At 38.8% G+C, this 27,525-nt stretch overlaps 1 long non-coding RNA gene across 1 annotated transcript in view; it reads right to left on the bottom strand.

Annotated features, from left to right (window-relative positions):
* Positions 1 to 27,525, bottom strand: part of LOC308614407 — a 103,572-nt gene that overhangs the window by 43,832 nt on the left and 32,215 nt on the right. Inside the window, exon 2 of the long non-coding RNA XR_014015384.1 lies at positions 19,688 to 19,793. This is a non-coding gene — a long non-coding RNA (uncharacterized lncRNA). The remainder of the gene's footprint in view (positions 1 to 19,687; positions 19,794 to 27,525) is intronic.

Genomic DNA, 27,525 nt, shown 5'->3' with positions numbered 1-27,525 from the left:
TAGAAAGGTATTGTTTCAAACCTATTATGTACAAATCATCTAATTTTTCAAGGTCAATGAGTGTAATTTACCCATCTTTGGTTACTAAAGGGGTTATATATGATGAACAAAACTGAAGAGTTCATCCATTTCATTTCTGTTGTTGATTCACCCACATTTATTTGGCTTTTATGTCCATGTAATTGATTTATATAATTCTGTCCAAAGCACATAGGCAACTGCTCATGACCACTTGCGAACCATTGAGATTATTATTGTATTGATGTTTATTCAAGGCCAAATGGAGAGAACATAAAAGGTGTGATGTTCAACTAAGCATAACAATATCATGAAAAATCTATTTGGTCTCAGCAGTAAAATAGAGTCTCCCTACCAATCAGTTTCATAAGTGCAAGTGAATTGCTTCTGTCCATGTGGCTGGACTAGCTACCCAAATTAATTATGGCACAGTGTTCTAGTTTCACAATATACTGCACACTCTCCAAGAGCATAATAAAAGGACAGTCATCTTCAATGTTACTTGATAAATTTCACACTGAAGACTTCTCACACTTTGAGTCAGAGGATAAAAAATTATAATCATCTGTTAAAAATAAGTAAATAGATATATGTTTGATAACCCAGAGTGCCATAGTCCACTCAAATAGTTCATGGACAGCACTGATTCTAATTTTTTTCAATGAATAGCTTTTTTTCCACTTTAGTAATATACTATGTTGAATCTCACACCTTTATTGTCTTGCTTTGAATTATAATTAGTACCACTGAAATACCACAATGTCTATTCAGAACCTTTCAGTTTTCTTTTCTAGAACTTTACTATGCAAATATGTGTATGTATATATATATATATATATATAGTTTTTTCTGTATTTAGATTTGACATTTGGATAAATCTAAACAAGTTAAGGGCCAGAGTTTAGTGGGTAAATACCAAAACACTTTTTTTCTTTATGCCACCAGAAGCTAATTAAAGCTGTTTCTCTAAAATCCAGATCAGTTAAAAATGCTTTGGAAGGACTGGAAGGGCATTTTAGCTTTTCTCCTAAGTGCTAATGATCAACTCAGTCTACAGTGCAGACCAGAGAGGTCAAGACACTTCAGATGTGTGCACAAGAAGGCCAAGCTTGGGAAATCTGGATACCTGAGTGACTGGGAGAAAAAGCAAATGATCTCTAACCCGGGGTAGAGATCACTGTGGCTGAGATCTATTAGAGATTCACCAATACCATTTTCTTTCTCTGGACGTAAAGGAACACTACACTTCTCAGACTTCTTTGCAGTTAGATAGGGATCATGCAACTGATTCTGGCCAATGGAATGTGGGTGGACGTGATATAAGCCAAAGACATGATGTAAGCCATTTTCTGGCCTGGCCTTAACCCACTTGGTCTCTTCTTGCCAGATCTTCTTTGAGGTCAGTCCACATTTACATGGAAAAACTTAGGTCTACCTTAAAAATCAGATAAAATTTTAGGCTGAAATTCTCTAAACCAGAAAGCCTTGGAGCCCTTGAAGAATGAGAGCTGTTTAGGCCAGTCTAACAAAAGCTATGGGCATCACAATAAACTCCATTTTTTAAAGACTGTGTGTCTCTAAAACTGAAAGTCCCACTTATAATACACACAGTACTGAGTGCCAAGAATTAAGATACAATAATGCAAAGAGGTTTTAAAAAACTCTACCAGATGGAATGAAAGATGATCGTGCAGACAAGTCAGAAGTCCAAATGCTTCAGTTTCACCCTTCTGAACATCAGTGTTCTTTGAATAGCATGGTTGATGCAGAAGGTAAGGGTGACTTGGCTGAATCTGGAACAGCCCACAATATTCCCTAGGTTGTATTTTTTAAATAAAACCCTAAAATGTAAGATTATTTTATTGCTTGCTTCTTTCTTTCTATGACACTATCCAGACAAAACAGTTTCAGTTATTTTAACCTCCCTATTTATTCATTGCAAATGAATGGCAATTTATTACATATACATTAACTTATTCGTATCATAAGATCTATATGTTCTTCTCACAAGCATCTATCACTAGCCTCTTTCTCTAAGCAGAGGATTATTTAGCTTTATGGAAATGTAAATAATGCCATGTTTTATATATATTAATATTTAAAGCCTCAATTTAAAAGGCTACAGATTTTACAGTGAAGGGTAAGATATTCAACAGCTTGCTCTAAAGTGTACTTTACGTCTTGCATTTAAGTATAGAAGTTACTTCTTTTTTTTTTTTTCTGCGGTACGTGGGCCTCTCACCGTTGCGGCCTCTCCCGTTGCGGAGCACAGGCTCTGGACGCGCAGGCTCAGCGGCCATGGCTCACGGGCCCAGCCGCTCCACGGCACGTGGGATCTTCCCGGACCTGGGCACGAACCCATGTCCTCTGCATCGGCAGGCGGACTCTCAACCACTGCGCCACCAGGGAAGCCCTAGAAGTTACCTTCTTTACTTGAACATTTATAAACTCAAATCCTTTTAAATGTTTTCCTTCTTGTATTTAATGTAGCCCGTTCTTTTGCTTAGAAAGATATATTGCCACATTTATCAATTTTCTGAGAAGTTTCTCAAACAACTTTACCTTATAAAATGCTACTATTACAGTGTAACAATAATGCTACAATGAAATTATATATTTTTGTAACCCTTCTCCCTTAAGTGAATAATTAGTAGTTAAAGAATAGTTTCTTCCTACAGAAGGCTTTTGAATGGCATGGTTGGTCCATAATTCTACCAGATAACCTCAGAGAGTGAATAAGCCTGTCACTAGGGCATATAATCCTCCAGGCGAAGAAGAAGAAAATGTGTTAGGACATAGTTAAATACTTTTGGGGAAAATAGAGGAAAAGAAACTTCATCTTTTGTCAAACACACTTTTGTTAACCCAGACTTTGCCAGACTTGCAGCGTGTCAAAACTGGTCCTTTCCTTAGCCATTTAAGTACCAAGAATGCCCACTCATTGTTCACGACTAGTTTCCGCTTGCATGTGACAAAACAGCTAGTTGGAGAGTCAGCCTCGGTCAGTGTCTATTTAGGGCAAAATGTCAAAAAAGAATGTCCTGCATTTGGGACTCAACAATAATGAACATGGCTAAATCTGAAAATTAACAAAAGAAAGTGAACAGCTTTTTAAATTCTGAAGAACATTAGATTCTGGTGTCCTTTTTGTTCTGATTGTTGTGGCTTAACACTCTGAAAAGACCACCTGTTGGGCTGCCATTTTGTGACTGTATTAAATGCAGCGATTGCATAAAAGAACACTTTCCAAAATAACCCGGCATTATTATTCACTTATTTTATAGTAAATCTGCATTCAAAACCTTCATTAAAATATGAGGCTTTTCCCCTAAGTGAAATTTAAAGCTATAAGTTTGACATAAATGCATACTCAACCGTAAATGCTTGATTTTATGGTCAAATGCATTATCCTTAAAAATGAGTTCAAGGAAAGCTTTGATATGGCAATTAGAGAGTATGTTGAATGAAGTGAAACAGTCAAAAGTGGTGGATGACAGACAGAGAATCCCCAAGGAAATGACACAAAACTGATAGCATATAATTATTAGACTGACACAGAGAGGCATAATGTAGTTGGAGAAAATTACTGTTGCCTATTAAAAGAATATGATATCCCGAGCAATCCTGAAAGCATATTTTACTAGAACAATACCTCTGAATTCATGAATAAGAGAAAAACCATGCATGTATACGTATAGCTGATTCACTTTGCTGTACAGCAGAAACTAACACAACACTGTAAAGCAACTATACTCCAATAAAAATTAATAATAGATAAATAAATAAATAAAAGACAAAAGAAAAGCCATGCCTCAAGCTCACTGGCTTTGCAATTCACTTCTACTAAAAATCCCTCCTAGAACACAGTGGAAATAAAAATATCACGAAGTCCAACTGATGAAAATGAAAGTTTATGATGCAAGTGACAACTAAGAAAATACAGAAAGAGAATACGAAAGTGAAAAGAGAAACTCTTCCTAAGACAGAAAGACCATTTCCTGTCAAACTTTCTAATAACCTTTTTGAAATACACATTTTGCCATTGAACATGACTGCTTGTATTGACAGACATCTGTGTCGCGTGAACAAACATTTTGGACGCATGACTATTTTCAGTTTTGTGGCTACTTTAGAATAGTGTGGTGAGGAGCAATTCTGTGTTCCATGAGTTTTAATGGTACAGGAGCCTGTTAGAGTTAATGGATTTTCTGAATTTGGAAAGCATAGTATTTACAAAAATTCTTTAAAATACTACTTTAAAAAGTTTCTAAGATTTTCTAAATATTTCACATTTCAGGTTAATTCTGATTATAGTCTTTTCCTTGAGATGATTTATTTCATTTATTTTAAATTTGCTCTACTTAATGACCTAGAATAAGTTCCATGGAATGCACGAGTGTATTGTCACAAAAATAACACGTCTTTATCATTGAGGTACAGCCAAAAAGTCTTTCCCTAAGTTTTTCAAAGTTTCTATTTGCTCAAGGCTTGACTTCTATAAAATGTTTTAAAAAGTGAAAATTTATTTCTACATTGTATTAAAAAAGAACTTTTCCTTCTAAAGGAAGAAAAGTAAAAGTACTTTCCTTAAGCCTTACTTCCAAAGTAGAAAAGACCATGAAAAAAGAAATTCCAAGTTGATTAAGTTTGTAAAAATTTCATTGTTGATTCATGCAACATATATTGTCACATTAATCAATTTTCCAATAAGTTCCTTAACTTACAGAGACTCTTGTGAGGTGTAAACTCAGAATATTTAATCAAAGTGTGAGTTTAAAAAAATCCCTCTCTGAGTAGATTTAAAGGAAGACTTATATCTGATAAATAAGCACATTTGGATTTTATATCTTCTCTGACTTTATATTAGATGATGGTATTTAAAGAAAAGCCTATATCTTCCACATTCACAAGCAAACATAATCCCTGTTTTTCGAAAATATTATTTTTTCCCGTATGTTTCAGAGCATTATATAGGGGAATATAACATCAAAAAATAAACATGTGAAAGAATATAGCAAAATGCAAACATTCATGAATAGGGAGGGTACTGTAATGAGATAACTCTCATTCATAAATTTGGGATTTTCATGGTGAAAAATTATGAATGCACCCAAACGTCATGGGCGTTTATGTGTCTGGAAGAGCTCAAGATACTGAAATAACATGGCAATTTAAAATTTTAGTTGATCTCTCATAAGTTTACCTTCCTGAAGATCTGTTTTCCTAACATGAATGTCATTCAATGGAATACCCACCACCCTTCCATAAGAAAAATGATAATGAAAAACTGACAAAAGACATCATGTCATGTCTAAGACATGTCAAAATCTAGTGTCAGAGACCCTTGGAAGTCAGTGACTTAGCAAATTAATGCAATATAAAGCTGTCTGTTGAGCTGTTCTACACCCAGACTAAAATATCCTTTATTCTCCTAAGGAGAATAGCATCTTATAAACACCTCAAAAAGTAGGCAAGATTATATAACATATAATAAATTAATATGAGTTCCCTGTCTGCTAACACTGAGTTCATGGACCTAGTTAGACAGAATCATGGCTAGAAACTAGAGTTTACGTAGACAAATAGGTTAGGCTCGGAAAAAAAAAAAAAGAGAAGTGTATCATTATGAGAGTCACAATATACCTGGAATGTCAAGGGTTAATAAGAGGTAAAGGGAAAGTGAAGGGACAGGAGAGATGAGGAAATAAGAGAAAGGGAGCAGATGAAAGAAATGATTCAATGGAAGGTATTGTTGGGCACAGCTAGGTGTCAGAAACAAAACTAGAAAAATGGGAACCACTTCGGAAGGAAGATAAAAAAAAAATAATGAATGTATACCACATAGTAAAAAGAGAAAGAAAATAAGAAATAATACAAAGGCTTTCAGGCATTCCACAGAGCATATCTGTGAAAAAAAAATAAAGCAAGCAAGCAAGAAAAGAAACAGTGAAATTGAAATTTTCTCCAAAGGTATCTCATCTAGAAGCCTTCATTGTGCAGTCCTTTTCACATCAAGAATTTAATTTTGCATTCCCTTTGTCTGTCTTGAGCCACATTTCTAGTTTATTCCGTGGATTTCTTTTTTCTTTTTCTTTTTTTTTAAAGTTCTCCTTATTGGCTAAAAGAGAGGAATAAAAATCAGATCCCTGCCTAGTCTCTTTGTCCCAAGTTTAGGAAAGATGGGAATGTGTTATTCATCGATGTTTGGGTATTTGCTCATTTTCTCTCCTGTACCATAACAGCTACTGTTTTCATTTTCTTTAAGAGGGTCTCCTTACGATGCTAATACTAACAGACTCTACACTATGAATTTACCGTTAATCAATAAAGCTCCTTCTGTATGTTCATGGAATAGAATATAATAAGTTGAACTCTTCAACTCCAGGACTGTGGTTCTCAGGTGAGGATACATTTTATTTCTGGCCCTTTGGGGTCTGTCTAGGCTGCTGCAGGAGGTTGGGACCTCCATCAGGAGAGGTGGCTTATTTGGACTACTGTAAACTTCTCCCTGAATAAATACAAATTCTATATTTGACTGGAAGGAACAAAGTCCTTCCCTGACGCTTTCTGCTGGTTTCGTTCCAGGGCCACACGAGCTTACCAAACTTCTGTCTGTATTTGCAGCTTTGGGTTAATTCCGACCTGAGCTAATCAGTTATCCAGAAGGATACCTGGCCAGTCACTTCCCTAAACTACACGGGAGCAGGACTAGCACTTGGGCAACTGCATCAAGTCACCAACTGTTTCTCTAACCCTAGTCGTATTCCCTGGGCAAGAAACTTCAGTTTCTCTGTCTATAAATTCCAGGGTATCAGTTAGTTCTCACTTAACAGGCGTGTCACAATTATACAGACCCATCCTCTTCAACTGACCAACAGTACGCGACATTTGTTGAGGCCCCATGGAATGACGACGCTCCCCTTCAGCTGTGATGCCCAGCCCTACATATTCGCCTCCCGCTTTTGTCCATCCCCGACAAGGAACTTCAGGCAGCAGTCCTTATCCCCAGCTTCTCTCTGGTGCCCATGGCAACCCCACCTATTAATGCTGAAATGTGACTGCAGGGTTTTTTTTCTGGAACCTTTTTGAAATGAACTGTTGATGCTGCAGTTTTTGCGCATCCTTCAACTTGTGCAGAATTCACAGCCGGAACTTACCAGCCTGAGTCCAGTCAGGTTCACTAAGACATACTATCTAAAACCTGCCATTTAACAAAAGCCTTTTGCATTTCAGAATTCATTTTCCTCCTTTCACCATTTTCTCTTAATTGCTATAGCAGAGAACTACTTTTGAGAGGAAACTCTCTTGCAAACCCTTACTTTAAATTTAAGTCAACACACACATACATAGTCAGCATGTGTGTGTACATACAATACATGAAGGAACATGCATTTAAAAGCTCATACATATTCTACATCTAGAAAGTTCTATGTAACTTCAATTTACTAGTTCTCTGAGCTATCATACTAACCGGATTGATATTTGTTAAGGACAGAACCCTAAAAACCTCTTTTGCAGCAATATATTTTAAAAATTGCTTATAATGTGCTTATTTGCAAATTCTTTAAAATCGGTTTTTGAAAAGAAATGACACAAACATCAGTTTCTACGTAGAAGTTTGCTAGCGCCCAGGTAACATGTGATACCATTTCCTGGTTTAACTTCCTCTTTCACAGAGTATTCTGATTTACGGTACTCTCACTTCCACCGGAAACTGTACATTTACTCAGTTTATCCATTTTTGCTTCTCTGATACAATTATCATTATTCTTTTAGCTTTTTAAAAATCCCACTTTAAAATTGTATTCATTTAATGTGTCTGCCTTTAAGAGATTAAAAATCCTATTACTCCTTCATGTGTATATCACCTGTTAAGAAAACATCTTTTATAAACTGCAATAGAATGCCAAGTTAATGGGAAGAGCCAGAACTCCATCCTGGAATCACCCACCTCTGAAATTCAGCCACTTCTTGGATAAAAAGCAACAGCTGTGAGAGAGCATAGCCTTGCTAACATTGCACACCTGGTTAAGTCAGGCAAGAACTGGAAAGACTTTCTACCTGAGTTTGCAGGGGTGAGGGGGAGAATTTTAAAAGCTGAAGTGTAATGACCCCTCAAGGGAATTTAAGTCCAAACTCAGGGTTAAATCTTGCCTCATAATAAAAGATGGATAAGGTCATTATAATCAAAAAGAGGGTCTACCAAGCACCAGGCTAGGGCATGTCTTTGGGCTGGAGAGAAAGACTTCCTCCTATAGCATTACTGAGGGTCCCCAGCACAGGATGATTTCATTCTTATCTGTGCAGACCCAAGCTGAATCTACAGGAATATAGGCAAGACCCCGTGGGCTGCAGCAGTTGTGGGGAAGCGGTCAGTCACCCCATAGGGAGAAAAGCTTTCTGGCTGCTTTCAGGAAGGACTGGCACAGGCAGGAAGAGTGAACCCTGACAGGTTTGAGAAGCAAGGGCCAGGCAGTTACAGTAAGGGATGGTCTTCTCCCGCGAGCTGCTCTATTAATTATCTATATGGGCAGGAATTGTTTCTCTTGAGCAGTTACTGATACAGATATTCAAACAGTTAATGAAACTCCATCTGTATAGGGGCTTCCAAGTGGGAGTGCAGGCTGAATTCATTAGTTTCAGATGTGAGGCTTTCTTTTTTTTGTAAAGCCAGGAGAAAACCCACAGTCCAAACAAACAGCATTTGTAAAGTTCTGAAAAGACATTGCTACTGGAAATGAGGAGGGAGAAAAAGGAATGAATGCTTTTGAGCAAAGCCTACTTTCTTTAAAATGAAAAACAATGGTAAAGGTTTCCATATGTAATTAAAACCTCATTCTGAAGTTACCATTGCCACTGGCTCCCAAAGGACACAATTAACAGGAAACTGCAAAGATTATGGTATTTCTTTGAGATGCTTTAAGAAATACTACCAGGAAGACAATAGGTTGGATAGTAGCTTTTACCTCCAAATGATAAGCAATTATGGTTCCTTCCAGGGTAGAAGAAAAGGGAGTAATGCTAAGAAAAGTAGGTTTGTAATGTGAAATTAGATTTTCAAGGGTGCATACTTATCACTAGACCTATACTGAAATTCAGGCTGAAAATGATACGTTCATACAAAGTCCAAACTTAAGAAAATTCTTTAAAAATAAACCACAATCCCTCCCGTCCCCCGCCGTTCAGAATATTTCACCTGAGAAAGGAAAAGCGCTCACTCCACGCACACTTGACTGAGGTCTCCTTACCCAGACAGAGGCTTCCTTACAACTGAAGATGGTACCCAGTTCTGGGAACCATCTCGCCCCCGGAAGGAGGTTTCCAGGTGTCCCGGATACTATCAGGTTTAATTTCAAAGTACTGAATGAGGCTTCCATATGCGTGTAGCGATGGTAAAAAGAACAGAAGAGACAAATTCTGTCACTCTGCATGTTACTGAAGTTGACAACCAAGCCAGGCAGCCATCTGTGACTTGCTTAAGCCCTGCTTCAGGTGACTGCCTCTTTGAGTTGCTCACAATTGGATCTTAGAAATTCAGTATCTGAAACAAGCTGCTGCATAGCCAGGGTACGGACAGACGGGAGGCTCGCCTACCCTGCCGAAACTGGACCACCATCCACACCTGGGAAGAGGCAACAGCAGCATTGCTGTTAGAGCTAATGAGCAAAAGCAGGGACACCTGGGATGAAAAAATTAAATTATAAATAAATAAATACCAGCAAACTACCTGTTCTTCTCTACCTGGGAGGACCTTAGGAAGGCTAAACAGCGCCTTCATTTCTGGGCTTTCCCTTTGAAAAGGGAAGCAGACACTGGGAATCATTCCTTTTTTTCTTACAGGCTTTTTTTTTTTTTTTTTTTCTTGGTCCTTAATGGAGATCTTGAACTGCAGAGCCGCCGTGTCAGAACTCAGATGGTTAACATTCACTTCTTGCTGTTTTATTGCATATTACTGTGAGCGCCTGAGCAGCGGGAGCAGATTCGGGCAATTACAATCAAGTCAGGGCGCACGCCGCGGCGGAGCAACACGAGCATGATGAGGATACTGATGAGGCACTTATCGAAAACCCCACATCATCCACGCGCATCAGCCACAACATGTCACCCCAAATGAGGCATCAGCTGCCTTCAAAAGGCTCATTGCACAGTGTTTACCGCTTCCCTCGGACCCACTTTTGATTTTACGGTCAGAGCTGGGTTCAAACAGCAGCTGTCTGGCAAAGACAGGTCTGCGGCTTCTAGCAGCTTCCCCGAGAGTCCTGGGGCTTTGTCTGGGGAGATTTGGGGAGCAGGTCCTGGAAGGGACGTGGAAAGGCAGAGAAGTTTCCAGGTCCATTTCTCTCGAAGAGGAATCCCTTTTCCCAGAAGGGGCCCTTGATTAATTTCAAGCACTAGCACACAGTGCTGGCATAATGGGGGGGGAGGGAAGCCAAAGAAGGAAACTTACAGATCTCCTTAAAATAGTAACAGGGTGGGTGGGACCTCTCACGCAGACAGAAGTCCTAGAAAGGTCAATCAATCCATTTGGGAAAGACAGATCCAACCAGGAGAACCGTTGAGGTGGTGACAATTTTTAATTTTTTCATTATCAACTCATTCTTGGGTGGTTTTTGGGGGAGAGGGGCGTTTATTAGTAATTTATAGAGAGGACTTTATTTCAAAAACACTGTTTTCTGCTATGGAGGAAGGAGGTATATTCCTAGTAACACTCAAACTATTCTTGGTCACTTTGGGTCAATGCAACTTGCAGCTAAATACTTGGGGGAATGTATTTGTTTACACTGGAAAAAAAAGAATATGAAAAAATCATTTCCATCTATTTTTCAATCTATGTCATTCCTGGTAGGGAGAGACATCAGGCTGATACATTTTTGTACATTTTTTAAACGGTTGGATTAGTCAATGTTGTTTATTTTGAAGCTAAATGCTCTTAACTTTGCAAATACTCCTCCTCCGGTAAAACATTTTCCAGTTAGAGCTAGGTCAGTTGAACCAATACCAATAAAAGCCACCAAGACTTTCCATGTTTTACTCTTTTGGAGACTTTTCAGCACAACTGCACCTCCACACCCACTAGTGTGTGCCATCTCAGTCACCCAAAGCAGTGGGAAGAAACAGCAGCACATGGCTTTCAGCCTGGTATGGGGCAGGCATGGAACAAAGGTGGGCTTCCTTTCCCCCAAACCAATGATCTGTCCTGGAGACAGCACCACGTGGAGAATAAGGTTCAACAAGGTGCTGCGGGGACATTAGGTAGGTTCAGAAGGCAGTGTGGACATGGGGCAGGCCATCAAGCAGAGCCACCAGACAGAGCCACAGACTGATGAAGGTCCAGGGTCCTAGGACCTAGAAGCAACCCTAATGTACCTGACACTGGTCTAAAATATTCCTTTCTGTACTGGGTCCTGGGTGTCAGGAACTCTTCCTTTTCAGTTTAATCACAACCATTGCTACTTTCTTTTCACTGTTTTCGTCAGTGATTCTAAAGCAGTTGGCATTAGGTTTTGAATGGGATTTTAACATCTTTACAAAAAGTGGGGAACCAAACTAAATACTTTGGGAGACTTCTGAGTTTGAAGAACTCTGATAATTATGAAAAATTAATTTACTTTTCCTGGTAAGCCATTTTACCCACTCTTCAAAGTTAACATAAACCAGGGTTCCCAGAAATTTCAGGAAAGGGGCTCCTTCACCTCCACTCTGTCTCAGAGGTTGTGCTAGGTTTCTTTCCTTCTGGGTCCCTTTGTCTTCTAAACCTTCTGAAACTCCTTTTATGGCCCTTATCCAATGATATTCCAATTTGGCCCTTTCTACCCGAGCTCTTCTCTAGTTTCTGGGGGTCGTAAGTTTAAGCCCACAGGTTTGTGTTCCAAACTTGTATTCAAGGGAAAACCCCATCAGACACTGTCAGGGATGGTGACCACAAAGCTCAGAGCAGTACTCAGCTTTGTTAGCGCCAGGGGAGCCAAGGCAAAAGAAGGCAAATGTGAGCCTCATTTCCCTTTATCGTCTCAGCCCCTCAGCCTCCAGCGGGAAAGAGGAGGCTTGATGTCCCAAGAACCTGCGTTTATTAGATTATGGTAAATGAATACTAAAGGGAATACAAACTCTAAATGCATAAAAGAACATGGGTGGTTTCCATGGGATAATGGAGAATTTTTGAAGGTTAGATTTAAAATTAACTCAAGAATCTTAGGTTCATCTTAGTCCTTCCAGATTTTGCCTATGACTGATTTTCACCCAGTCCTGTCTTACCAAACTTTCAGTTAGCCTTTCTTTTTAGAGCTTTTCTAGCAGGTGACACGTATCGATGACATAGTGAGAAAATGAGTATTTAGAGTTCAGCAGTAGATTATGGAGAGGATTCATTAAGCCATCAGATGCATTTGTATGGACTTTAGCCACCTTCTCGCCATCAACAATGCCTGCCTTAGTCTTTGGTTCTAGGGGTTGCAAACACTTAACAATTCTTCAGTAAATTTTAATATCATTGGTTGTATATATGTGTATGTTTTAAATTTTTATGTGTTGATACCTTTCTGTGTCTAGAGGGGTAGGGGGAGGCAGGAGAAGGAATGCAAATTAAAATGCAGCATGATACATTCTAGGCTGTTATCCAAACCAAATGAAAAGGAATTACTCATGTAGTGAATTCAGAAGGACTCACTGGTCAGATGGCTATTGAGTCTCCTAGTTTTTGACCTCTGGTTTAGTAATCTAGAGAAAAACAGTCCTGCAGGATCCTTGCTGGGAGCTCCATAGAAGATCCAGGCAAGAAAGACGCGGTTTGCATGTGTGTATATGCATGCAGCGTGCATGTCTGGAATGTGTGTGTGTGTGTGTGTGTGTGTGTGTGTGTTATCTCTTTGTGGGGTCATCATCTAACGCTCTTTGTGATGCATATTCTAAATTAGGCAAAAGAGATGCATCTTTCAAATGCAGATCATGTTTGCGTTAGAAGAGCAGTGAGAACACTTGTCAGTTTCAGAACATTTATGTGCTAGAAGTACTGTTAGCAGAAGAGCAGTTTAGATAAATTCAAGACTTTTTTTGCTGATCACAAACATTAAGCTTCACACCTGAAGCCCTCAACCCCCTGCTGTGCTCTAATCCTAGCACCATTCACCCTTAGAGACGCAGAGTGCTGTGCCTCGGCTCTCAAACCTTTGATTGCCCTTACTTCGAATGCCACCACCTGCAAAAATGCCTTTTGATTCCCTTTGAGCCTCTTGAGAAGGAAGTAAAAATGATAATTCATGACAAACATTAATTAATTGTTTACAAGATGATCTTTTCTTTTTCCAACTTCTGTTCAGCAGACATGTTGAACTGCAAGATTCCACTCCTGACGCCAGAATTTGTCAAGAGGCCTGCATTGTTGTTTCTCACTGAGGCATAGGACCGACTGCGGACCATTGTTTCTCCAGCTCAAGTGGGCCTGCCTGGTTCTTGTTGGAAGAATGGGGGTGACATGCGTGAGTTCCCAAGTATAAAAGAACTCCCGGTTCTAGAAAGGAACAGGAGTTTAGCCACTAATGCAGAGTAAATAAACATTTTTCACCACCTCTTGCTCCATGTGATTTTTTTTTAAAGGTCAAGAGATGCCATTACAGTATTTTAAAAGCTTCAAATTATGTTTAAAGAATGTATCACTAAACTCACAGAAAACTTACCAGAATTTGGGAACCCACTGTGATTGTTTGGTCCTTGAGTTTTATCATTACTGGAAGGCGGATTGTAAAAGGAATGCAGATGCCCCATTGTTTCTAATATCCTGCAATTTGCACAAAGTGAATGTGGCTCAAATTCTTCCCCATTTCCCTCAAAATATGGAAAATGTGGAGACCATTCAATTTCAAATTTTCCTATGGTCCACACTGCAGGTCACACATTCTAGGCAGATAAGAATAAGCCTTTGGGGACCTTTCATGATGAACATATTCAAAATGCAAAGAATGGATCATGTTTCTCTGAAACCTCCAATTGTGTATGTGAAAGAGAGAGAGAGAGAGGAGTAAAAGGCAGGGGGAGAATTCTCATTCAAATTAAAGAATAAAAAGCTTACTTCAAGGAAGGATAGAGTAACAGCAGAAAGACTTCCTCAGCAACTGAGGTTTTCAGATTTCAAATTAGGAGCCCTTAGATCATGGCTGCTAGGCTAAAAATCAATTCTATATTTTCTGAGTTAATGCGAAGGATTGCACTTAACAGACACGGAGACTAATAAGGTATGCAGAAGGAGTAAAAGTAGCACACACACATGCACAGATTCAGGCCTTAGTCTTGGCCATGATCCAGCACAATGATGTTTCAACCAGATTTGAAAAAAATCAATAACATCTGTGGTATAATGGTTAATTAAAGCAGCTCTTCAGCAGAGCTCAGGAGGAGAAGCTCGGCCTGAAATTCAGACAGCTGAAGCTTGATTATCAGGAAAGAATGCTTTTTTAGCTCTGAGTGGATAGGCCAAAAGCTGCAATGTGCCGAAATGGGGAGAAAAATTGCCTTTATTTTAACTTTCTTTAAGTAATCAATACATGCTTTTCACCTGTATTAGGACACTGCTCAGCTTCAAAGCCTGTTACTCCACTTCAGCATAAATTCTAGCTACTGTCTTTTGAACCTTAGGTTTAAAAAGGAGCCCCATCCCCTGTAAAGCAAAAGCAAAAGAAGCAAAAGAAAAGAATATGCAGGTGTGGTTATATGTCCTTGAGAACAGCTAAAGCTCAGGCTCTAGGATGGTTCGAAGTGTTTAATCCATAAGCTATGAGCACAGCTGACCTGACCCTGGGGAATACAGAGGTCCTAGCCAAAGTACTAAGGTGGTACAATAGAACGACTAAAAATCCTCAAGGAAATTGTGAGGGGCAGGGTCAAATTTCCCCCTTCTTTTTGTCTTCCTATTGTTTTGAGTTCTGTGCTAGGGATGTTTACCTTTTGAAGGACAAAGGTCAAAGAATCAACAATGATGTCTCCTGGCCATAGATGGCAAGGTCAGCAGGTGACTTCTCTAAAGAAAAAAACCTTAGTAACACCCCACCTACTATTTTCTTGGCCCCTTGCTTTCCCTTCTATTTCGGATACTGTTCCTGGACAGCAGAATCTGCGTCTTCACATCACTGGCAAATTTTGAGAAGCACTTGCGAAACCATATTGCTCTCTCTAGATGACAGAAATCCTCACACGAATACCAGTGAATAATACAGTTTGTCAATCGGTCATTTATTTTTTCATTCAAGTTTTTATCAGTGCCAAGCATGTACCCACTACTGTGCAGGGTGTGAAGGTTCCAAAGACAAATAAGAGATGGTTCTTGACCTACAAAGCTCATTGCCTGTCTGAGGGATGTGTGCTTGTGAACAAATAATTGCAAACTCATTGGAAAAAGAGCTCGAATAGAAGGGTCAACAAGAGCTAAGAATTTTGAAACCCTCTCCTGTCAACTGAGCTCAGGAAGGGCAGAGTGTGGGTTTGGGAGCTTCAGCGGGGAGTGACACTGGAGCAGAATCTTGGAGGATGAGGAAGAATTTCCAGGCAGACAAGGGAAAATGAAAGGCAGGGAAGGCATTCAGAATTATGTATACTTATGTGAATTGTCAGGATTAGTTTGGAAGAATATATATAGAAGAAGTGATACAGATGTCATATAAAATCTTCATAATTAATCTTTATATTTTGCATTGGCTCTCCCCATTTTAAGAACTATCAGGATCAGAGATTCCAACACCACCCTTTAAAGCTATCACAACCTATTAGTTCTTTTTTTCTTTCACCTGACCATACTCCCTCAGTGGAGGCTGGGAAATTCATTGGTATCTTCTCTTCTCTAAATGCACTTAACGCTTCTGGCTTTTCCTCAGGGCTCCAGTTTTTCATCCTATGACTTTTCCTTTTAACCCTTCTCTGAGTCCTTTCCAGACTCCCTTTCTGCACAATTTCAAAATGTGAACTAGCTTTAAAGGCATCAAGGAGCTGGTCTGCCCATCAGTACGCTGTATAGTAAAGTATGCTTGAGAAGAACTAGTAATAATGCCGACCACTTTTCATCTTTAAAATGTTGGTCTCTGGGTAAAATCTTGCTCCTCCATCTACCGAGTGATCTTGGGCAAGACACATGAATTCTTTGGGTTTCAGTTTCCCCATTTGAAATGTGGGTATAAGTCAATAACTATCTCATAAGATTGTTTTGTAGATTTAATGAACTAATAATTGTAAAGTGACTAGAATAGTGCCTGGCACAGAAGAATTGATAAATTAGTGATCGTTAAATAAATCAGTTACCAGCACTTGAGCACATGGTTCTCTGACCAAGCTTATTTTTGTCATAATTTTGCTTGTCCATTTTATTGTCTCAAATGCTCCTCACCAGGTATGCAATTCAAACCTTCTCTACTCTGATATGGATCAAATCTCCACTATCACTTTGAATTTGATTTTGGTCTTTTAATATATTATCAACTCATCTTTAGAGCCAGTTATTTACTCCTAATTTTTATTCTATTATCCGTGTTTTTAAATAATTTTCAAATTATGTTGCCAGCTTTTCTTCCCGGCAAAGGAGTGACATTTGCCTTCACATTTCCCTGGATAACTTCTATGATTTTATTATTTGAGGACTGACTCTACCTTCTTGTATTTGTCTTTCTGATTTGGCTGTTATGCTCTTCCTTGGTAAACTGGTATAATTTCCAACTTTTACAGCCATTTATTTAGCACCACATCTTTGTTTTTGGAATAAGGCAAGTGTAAGTAATTAAATACAATTTAAAGTGCATATGTCTTGAGCACCTATCAATTTAGGCACCAGACTCTGTTGTGAATACAGAAATATGACAAGTATCGTTTAGGATTTATTTCAGCTGCTGTTAATGGAAACTTGACTAGGTGGCTCAGCACTCCAATGTATTCTCTTGTATAAAATAAGGTGGGATTTAGGCAGCCCAGACAAAGGGAACTCCAAAAAATCATCAGGGACCCAGAATCTTTCTTTCTCTCCTATTTTGATTTTCACCCTCAAGGTCATCTCATGGTCCAAGATAGTTGCTGAAACATTAGCTACTATATCTGTAACCCAGGCAGCAGGATGAAAAATGGAAGCAAAGACTCCTTCCCCTTAAGGAGTCTTCCCAGAACTCCCACTTAACAATCCTCCTCACATCTTTTTGCCATAATCTAGTCGCATAGCTAACTGCACGGAGGCTGGGAGATGTAGACTTTATTCTGGTGTCACTCGTTCAGCCAAAAATTCACGTTAAAGTAACCGGATTAGGCCCAAGATGAAGTCACTCGTGCTAAGCCCCACGTCAGCAAACCAAAACTTAACTAAGTTTCTTTGCTCCGCTCTCCCAGAAAAGGAGGGCTCAGGTCAACTAATCAGTGCTCACCTCTCAGCACAAGTCACCAGGCTCAGCTCCAAGACTTCCCTTTGCTCCATGGAAGGCGCCAACCTTGCAATAACCAATCCGCTCTGCCTCCTATGACTTCCCTGTTCCTGCTCCCTTCTGCCTATAAAAGCCTTTCATTTTGTACAGCTCCTCCAAGCTCCTTTCCATGTGCTAGAGTGCACACTGCCCAATTCATGAAACACTGAATAAAGCCATTAAGACCTTTAGAATTTACTCAGTTGAATCTTGTTCTTTAGCAGTCAGGATTTTGATGCTAAGAAAGAAGGGGAGAATGAATGTTAGTGTTCAACTAGCAGCCTCCGTCACAAACTGGTCTCTGACAATGAGGAGCTCCAAGTTTAGTGGCAGTGATAAACACACAAATAAATTATTGTGAGACAGTGAAATGAGTGCTAATCCATTTTATGTAAAGTTATTGGTATCTTTTAATTTCCATTCACTGATAAGGGTTCACTCTAATAGAAAGTGTTCCTTACTTCTTCCCACCATCAGCTTTCCACCAGCCCCTGCCTTCCTCCAGGCTGAGCTAGGCACAGTGAAATGTAGTTTGATCTGATTTCCCAAAGGACAGTCTCCATGGATTTGGGGGGCAGCTAAAGGGTAGGGAGTAGGCCTGGGTTATTTTTACAGAGAGTGATTGACTGGGGAGGTGCTCAATAGTTGCTGGTAGAATGATTTCTTGTACTTAAAAAAGTGATTTTCCAGCTCCTCCTGGTTTCTTTGCTACTGAAGAAAAATGTCCACCTCAGACCATTTCTACCAATGCAGAATGATTTTCCCAAAGTTCTCATCTCATGCCATTGACCAAATAGCTTTGGGCATATCCTTTAACCTCTCTGGCCTGAATTCTCCTAATATTCCTATCTTGAAGCTTTGAGCATGGAGAAAAATAAGAATGCTATTACAAAAAGATTAATTTTATGTTTTTCTAAAGACTTCATAAATCATGAATTGATTCTAGGATTTCTTTTTCATTTGGCAAGGAAAAGTGATATAAATATGTGTAATGCAGATATTTTTAATACAGAAAAATACACACACACACCCCAATGAAGATGAAATGAACCAAGAGATATGAAAAATGCCTTGAAAATGATAAGTAGTATTATATAAACATAAACATGAAGGGTTGTATTAAGTTTGTTATATTAATAACACTTTCACTAGGATTTTCAAGAGAGTAAAAGTGATAACTTCTGTTCTTGTAGTTAGGGAGGAAACATACACATATATGAAACCACTGGGGAATTTTCAATGCAGAATACAAGGAATTTATATTGTGCAGAGAGGATGTTCATAAATGCTCAGGATGCATTTTAGTTGAAAATTCAAGCAATACCTATGATGGAGTACAATTCATTCATTCAATGATGGTTATTTGTAGGAAATAATGGGAAAACAGTAACAAGGAGTATTAAGCTAGAATGAATTAGTGTGACAAAAATGTTACTGACACAGCACAAAATCTTGCTGCTTGAATATTCAAAGCCTGCAGATCAATTAAACTCTATCACTAAATTCAGTTCACGTCTAAGTGAAACTCATTTAACTTTTATTTTCTGGATTCATTTCATTTAGGAGAATACTATAATAGACTCACAACCACTCAGCTAGCAACATCATCAGCTAAGTGCTACCTATTACAGAGAATTTCAACCTTTTATCAGGGTTTTTTAATTTCATTGGTTTTGGGGGGTTTTTGTTTGATTTTTATTTTTGTCTTTGAGATTTAACCATCATGCACTAAATATTGCATCAGAACTAATATTGATGCCCAGCACTTTTCACCTTACAAAGTCTTTTATGCACGTTAAATTAATTCAAGTAACATTTAGCAAGGCAGGTTCTATATAAATAATTTCCATTTTACATATTGGAGAACAAGATACAATTACTTAACTCAAAGCAATATTCACTCAAAAGAAAGGTGAGGGTTCAGGTGGTTATAGTCACAATAAGATGAAAGAAACTCTTCAGTTTCCAAAATGTGTTCTGGATGATGTGTCTTTTATTTCTGAAATGCTCTTTTACCATTAGACTACATAGTAGAATCAAACTGAATAAAAATGAATTTGTCTTACCTGGACTAAGGTGCTGCTGTGCTGTGTCTAACTCAACATTAGTTATCCTTGAGCATCATAAATATGTTCTCACTTAGGACCATCTGTCTTTTTTATAACCTAGTCTCTAGCTCTCTTTACATATCATCATATGTAAAATTTTCAGAATAGTTTCATACTTATTTTTTAACCATACGTACTTACCTCCCATGCTTATATGAAATAAAGGATGTGAGTGTTTGAAAACTCAAGAAACTCCATGTCAATTGTCTTCTGCATAGTACACTCTGATGTATTCACTCCCAATCCCCTGAAAGACAGAGAAAGAAAAACTCACGCTTGACTGAAAAACAAACAACTCATTGCCAGCATCTTGGAGACATTTTTTACTAACTAGAAGACTGAGAAAGTTGTAATAATAATTAAAAAAATCAGCAAATGATATGTCTCAACAAAGAGAACAGCCCCTTCCTACCTATGGCCAACATTTCTGACTGGCTTGTATGACAGCTATATTTCCAAGTTCCTTCTCCCTTGCCCCAGAAAGACTTGTTTTCCAGAGACACCAATGCAGCCCCCTCCTCCTGCCTCATGCCTTGAATGGGTAGGTGAGAGAGCTGCCATCTTAAGACCACGTGGGGACATGCATGTGGATAAAATGCCAACATTCAAAGGACGGCAGAGCAGAAAGTTAGAAAGTTGTTAACAGTTGAACTGCCAGGACAATCCTGAAACTGCCTACCTCTGAACATGATGGGTAAATACATGTTGTTATAGTCTATTCAGCTGTTAGATTTTCTGTTACTTGCAGCTGAAAGCATTCTTAACTCAAATACCAAACAGAAAATGGTGAGCAGTACATGGTCTCATCATGGCTCTCTCCTCTCTGGCTTGGGACAAAGACATAACTGGGCAGCTTTCCACTACTGTCTAGATGCTGCATTTTAAAATAAATCATTTTTATTCTCTGATGACAGAAGTAATTAGTGTGTATTGTAGAAAATAGATAAAGTCAAGAAATACACAAAGGAAAGATGAAATCATCTAAAATCTCACCACTTAGACATAAGTAATATTTTAATTTTTGTAAATAATATTATTTTTACAATAATATTTATAATTTTTAAAATATATAATTATTTTAATATTTTAGTATATATATTTATTTTTTAATTGTTCAAAATTAGAAGTATATATTTCTAGCTTGCCTCTATGAACTTACAGGTTTGTAAACCATACACAAATATGTATACAGGTTATTTTACAAAACTGGATCATTAGAATAGAATCCATGCAATTGTATTTTTTCTTTTAAAATATGTTGAATGTATTTCCATGCTAATAAACATCTATCTGCATGGATATATATTTGGCTGTATAGAGTTTCATTGTATGCTGATAACAAAATTTATTTTATCATTTGAAATTTCAGATATTAAAAAATAGCTTTTAACATTTGATTATATATGTATGTTATAAATATACATTTGCTTATATATGTATTCCTTGGGACAAAAACATAAATATATGTTCCTTTCTATGCATAAATACACATATATCCTTTTAAATTTTTAAACAAATTTGGGATAATGATGTATATTATTATCAAAACTTACATAAGGTTTGATATCTTTCTCTACTTTTCTATATATAATTAATTATTCCTATTTATTTAAATATTTACCTATACATTATTTTAATGGCTATACGATATTTTACTATCTAGGGATATTAGCATTTATTTAATCAGCATCCTACTATTAGTCATGTGGACTATTTCCAAATTTTGTTATGAAACAATCATCAACTCAAAACAAAATCATTTGTCCAAGATTATTTTCTTAAGGTACATTCCTGAAAGTAGAATTACTGGGGTCAAAAAAGACCATTTACATTTTTAAGCTTTTAATGTGCATTTTGAAATGGTCTTCCAAAACCATTGGAATAATTTGTACTCCTGCTAACAGCATAAGAGAGTATTCATTTCCCTGAAACTAGAATGTGTTTGGAAGAAGCCAAAATATTGTCCCGCATTGAGCCCGTATTTCCTCAACTATTTACATTTAGAAAGTGAATTTGCAAGAAACCAATAAGAAAGAAACAAAGTGAGGGTTTTGAAAAGGATGAGCAGTGGTACACAGGGTCCTGGTAAGGGCACTCCCTACCTATAAGCAGTTAGGCTACGGCAGAGCTGGGGAAGTGGGTGTATCAGAACTTGCTGCAGAGTGTAGATTTCTGCAGGTTTCACAGGTTTGAAGTGTCAGCAAATCAGGCTACAGGGTGGTGGAAGATGCCATGTAAGTGTATCATGGCCAAAATAAGGCCACTACTTTGAATGAAGAATGATATCCAAAACACTCTTCCCACCCTGTGCATCTTCAAATTTAAAAAAAGAGAGGATATTCTACAGAGATGAAAAAATATGAGCAACCTCAGATTTCTGCTCTTCAAAGTAAATGCCAAAATTATACAGTGAGAGGGGACAAGGCTATGGTGCAAGAAGGTTATACTCAGTGAGAACCAAGTTGTTGTTCATATGTGAAACTGATAGAGAGTATGATGTGGTATAATGCAGTGCTGCTCTAGTAGTAATATATCCCAAATTCTATGAGCATGCATTATACTTTATAATATATGCCTAGAATCATCTTTATCAATGAGAACTTTCCTATATTAACTCTATCATGATTCCTACCAAACAATTAAACAGATTTTTTTAAAAACCAATAAAATTATAAAATTCTAATTAAAAAAAGTCTATTGAGGAACCAAGCTAGACATGATACCTGAAAGCAAGAGACATTACTGTAGTTCACCAGTGCTGGCGGCCACTGGAGGAGCTGGAGCTGGATTCTTTGGAGGCTCAGTCTAATGCTCTTTATAAATCAAAGCTTCATGTGAGGGGTTTAGGCTGAGCCCCAAGACACTGGATCCGTGCTTCTGAGCTCTCGCCTGGTTGGCAGGGGTCTCTTTCCACCAGAAGATTGTATAGCTCCTAGCCAAGGCTGATTTACCCAGTCAGCACAGTAGGCAGCACAGTAGGACCTTGGGCCCATAGTACTTTAGGGACCCACAAAAATACTAATTTCTTTTAAAATTAGAAAAAAATAAATAAACCCAAATTGGTTTGTATTCATATTTATACCCATGGAGTCATAACCTTTTTAATTTTTACTTTTTTTAATGGAGAAAGCTACTCACAAAAGTGCAAGTGTATAAAGCCCATGACAGTCATCGTAAAGCTAGAGAAATAAGCCCTGGTCAGCCAGGCAAAAGCTGCAGCTCCCCAGGCTCAGCCTAGCTCCCAACCTCAGCAATCCTCCTCTTCCCTGAGTTGACAGCTGCAGTGTCAGTCCCACTCCTATTTCAAAGACCAATTCCTCTTTCAACCACAGGAAGGGCTAGGCCCTGAGAAGAGGACCCTAATAAGGAAAAACCTAAGGATACTGAAAACTCAGACCTCAACTACCCTGCGAAGTACTTTAATGTTCCAAGTGAAAGCCAAGTCCTTCAACAGGTAGTGGCATTGCTATATAACACTGGTATTGAGGGCAAGTATTAGGTCTTGGGATTCTTCAGAACTTCATATAGACTTGACAGACTTGACAAATATTAGATGGCTGGCAGTCTGGCTCACTGGCTGGATATATGGATGGATGGATGGATGGATGGATGGATGGATGGATGGATGGATGGATGGGTGGATGGATGGATGGATGGATGGATGGGTGGGTGGATGGATGGATGGATGGATGGATGGATGGATGGGTGGGTGGGTGGATGGGTGGGTGGATGGGTGGGTGGATGGATGGATGGATGGGAGTGATAAGGATCAGAAGCCATCTTCAGAGGCCTGAACTCTTAAAGACTTAAGACGGGGGTTAGCAAAAATTTCCTGAGTCACATAGTAAATATTTTAGGCTTTGTTTTCTCTATGGTCTCTGTTGCAACCATGTAACTCTGCTGCTATAGCATGAAAGCAACCATAGACAATATGTAAATGAATGGTGTGACTCTTCCACTGAACACTGAAATTTGAATTTCATATAATTTTCACTTGTCATGAAATATTACTCTTTTGATTTTTTTCAACTATTTAAAGATAGAAGGACCATTCTTAGTTAACAGGCCACACACATAAAGAGGCAGTGGGCCAAGACTGGCCCACAGGCTGTAGCTTGTGGACCTCTGACCTGACCAATAGAACATGGCTGACCATGAAACACTTGCTCCAAATGAAAAGGCCATAGTTGCTACTGAGGAAACAGTCATTGGAGCTGCCCTGTCCATCACTCTAACAGGGCTTGGGAATGTCATCCAAACCTGCCTAGGCCACTGAATTAAGCTTTATGCTCTCTTCATTACCAAGGTTAAAACTTTTATCCATCATTCTACCGAGATTCCTGGCCTTTACACAAAGCTTCTGGCCTTTATCATTCTAAGAATCCTGAACCAACCAGACCAAATTGATGTGATGTTCTATCATTTCAAACTCAACATGTTTAAAAATGAAACCCATTACCTTTTCTTCAAAGCGAGCTCCCCATATTTTCTAAGAAACCCAGGTTCAAAGCCTTAGACATCTTTGAATCTTCCTTTTTCACCTCCCAGATCTGTTTTTTCCTCCAAGCTACAAATTTGACCACCCCCTACCCCAGGACTAGGGCAGGATCTGGAGGAAAGAGAAGAGTCATGGGTTCTAGGTCCAAATCTTCAATGAACTGGCCAGTGAACTCTGAGGTCTCACTGACTTCAAGCTCACTTTAAAGATGCTTTAGGAATGCAGAGAAGGGAGGGTTGCATCCTTGTGAACTAGGAGTGTTCAGGAAACATGAACACTTGCATGGACCCTGAAGAAATGGTAAACATCTAAGTTGGTAGCTGCTGAATGGCATTCATCTATGGCAGCGGTCCCTAACTTTTTTGGCACCAGGGACCGGTTTTGTGGAAGACAGTTTTTTCATGGACTGGGGGTGGGGGGATAGGGGAATGTTCAGGCAGTAATGGGAGCGATGGGGAGCAGCTGTAAGTACAGATGAAGCTTCACTCGCTTGCCTGCCACTCACCTCCTGCTGCATGGCTGGATTCCTAACAGGCTCAGAGGCCTGAGAGTTGGGAACCCCTGATCTACAGGGTGGTCAGCCTTCTAATTATCTGGTTTATTGCTCTTACTCATCTTCCTTTGTCAATACCTTGTCTTCCTACGTTGGATCTTGACATTACCTATGACATTATCTATGTATCTATGTATTCTAAGAAGGCACTTTAAAAATGAGGTCTTTCACCACCAGTTATTCACTAAATACTAGAGTTTAAGAATATCTCCTTTTCATTGAAAAGGAACATTCAGTTCTCTGGATATTGTAGCCTGTCTGAAATGAAGGAGAACAGACTGACAGCAAAAAGAGGTAATTTAGCCAGAATTCCTGTGCTCTGTACTTGAACTATAAGCAGGGTCTTCATAAGGGCCTTGTGCACTTTTAAACTTTAATAACTCAGGTAGTGCGTGTTAGAGAAACAATCTGTAAACGGTACTCAAAAGTAAATGTATTAAAGTTTAGGACAACTATATTATGCAATTGCACGCAATATGTACTCATTTCAGATCCTGTGATAAATGAAATATGGCCAGTAGAATTGAAGTTCATGACAGCTCTAAGAAGAAAATTGAATTTGCCTTTAAATTCCATTTACAGTTTACTATCATATCTACCTCGTATGCTTTTGAAGTTAAAAGTTTAATAATGGCACAGAGACTTTATAAAGAGCCTGTACTTGAATTCAGCGATAAGTATAGTTAGAGAGAACATCACACCATCTCTTAGCAAAGATAATATCCCTGCTTACTTTGGTGGCTTTTAAAACAGCTTCAGAAATAGACAGTATGGTGAGTCTCTGCAGTTAGTACAACTCAGTAAACAAGAATAAAACAGAATCTCTGAAACCGGAGTCTAGTTCCAAGCTTTGCCAACAGCTCGGCCGAGTGATTCAGGAAAATTAGTTCTCTCTCCTGTCCTTCAAGGTTTTTCATCCTATGCTAAAAATAGGGTTACATGGGCCACCAATTCATGGTCACATGGTTTTTATAAGCCTGTGTGTGTGTGTGTGTGTGTGTGTGTGTGTGTGTGTACACAAGGAAAGGAGGTACCCTTTATATTTTCCTAGTTAAAATACTATTCCAATGTATCTCAGTAGAGGACAAAACACTGTGAAAAAGCACAAAACAGACGGAGTGTTACTATTTTCTACTTGTTCCCCAAACTGGAGGTTGCAAAATCAAAGCCCGCAAGTCCACCCAAAAAATCTGGGCGTGTGCATTTGAGAGGGTGAGCAGGAATGAGGTTTCTCTTGAAGTTCTTGCTGAATACATAGTGCCAAGAGCTGGGACAGAGTTACACAATTTGCAGATTGCTTTGGCTGGTCTCCATGTGCTTTGCAAAGTGATTCATTTCCTGTATTTGGTCAAGATAGAGAAAAATTGGGCACACACAAATTTGATGTGGTTTTTGATTGGGATATTTTATCGGATCAGTATGTAAGGTTTCATGATAGGGATGGAGAGCATTTTACCTCTTAAGACCAAGGCTGGCTGGAGAAAACAGTGTAATCTAAGGGTGCCCATATTCCCAGCCTCCCCTTGGGGAAATGTTTTTTCTTCCTCGTTGCTTCCCTGCCTTCCCAGAGGGGCACCGAGGGTTGTTCTGCTCAATCACAACCTTCTTCATAAGGGAATCTGATAAACATCTTCACACTGAGTTGAACGTTGCTATTAACTCCCCTAGGGGTATTGCATTTTAACAGAAGCCAAGTTCAAGAAATAAACCTCTAATTGAATGATTTCAGGCAACCCTGGAGTTGGAGAAGTATTTAGGGCAAGTGAATGCAAAGAGGCAGGGTGGCTTCTGAGGGCCCTGAGATTCTGGAATGGGCATCCTCCTCCCCGTCACCTCTGCCCTCAGCCACCAGGCTTTCCCTCAAGTTGGCCAAGGGGTGCCTGCAGAGTTTTCAAGATAATCTGGAAATGCAGATTTGGGGGTGACCTGATGGGCTTCAATATTTGGAAAAATGGGATGACATTGCTCCTCTGGACTTTTTCTTGTCAGTATTTAGTGAAGGCTGTGGCAACCTGAAAAGTTGGAAAAGCACTTAATACTTAAATCACTGTTGACACCAGAACAGGCAGTGGGCTTGGCCTCTTAATTCCAAGGCTGAAACACAAGAGACCGTTGGCTCAGTAAAGACAGGATTTACGTCACTTAATAGAACTTAGTCAAACACAGAAGTATTCTATATTGGACTTTTTGGTTTGCTTATGAAAAACATACTACATTAGTTTATTCATTCAAAAATTGCTGATAGAGCATTTAGCCTACATCATGCACTGTTCTTGGCTTTGGTCAGGGCTGATCGTCAGCTGGAACCCACTGGTACAGCATCCTGACAATCATGGGCTCTGACTGGCAGGGACTTGCTGTGCCATCCCAGCGGTGACATAGTTTGAAAATCATCCTTCATGTTCAACATACAGAGGTAAACAAAACAAACATGGTCCTTTCCTCATGGAAAATACAGGCTTGGTAGTAACAAGAAAGAGCTCTCAGATGCTTTCTTTTTCTCATTTCAATTCATTTTTCTCATTACAACTTGGAAGGTATGAATTGGAAAAAGTCATGTCTGCTAGTCCTGGCTCTAAAAGATTTGTCGAAGGTTCTCCAAGATTTAGTGTAGAATATCTTTTCAAAGTAGAGATTTTAGACTCCTGAAATATGTTGTTGCCTCCATCCCATTCTGGTTCTTCATTGGGAAAATGTTTCCAAAAATGTTATATAGGTTATTATATTGTTATTCAATTTGTGGTAATGGATTTGCACACTCACTCTAAACTCTCTTGCTTGGTCTATCTTGGATGTAATTGCCCCTCTTCATGAACAGGACGGGTAGCCAGAGTGTCTCAGACAAAAAAGTCCCAGTTTAAACAGAGCGTCAATCAAAAGTGCAACAGCCAAAGCTCTTTCTTCCAGTCCTCTACTGTCATTTGGGAG

Source organism: Mesoplodon bidens, assembly GCF_964165515.1.
Source record: "Mesoplodon bidens genome assembly, chromosome: 3".
Lineage (NCBI taxonomy): Eukaryota > Metazoa > Chordata > Mammalia > Artiodactyla > Ziphiidae > Mesoplodon > Mesoplodon bidens.
Note: the sequence above shows the minus strand (reverse complement) of the source record. Positions and strands in the feature narration are given on the sequence as shown.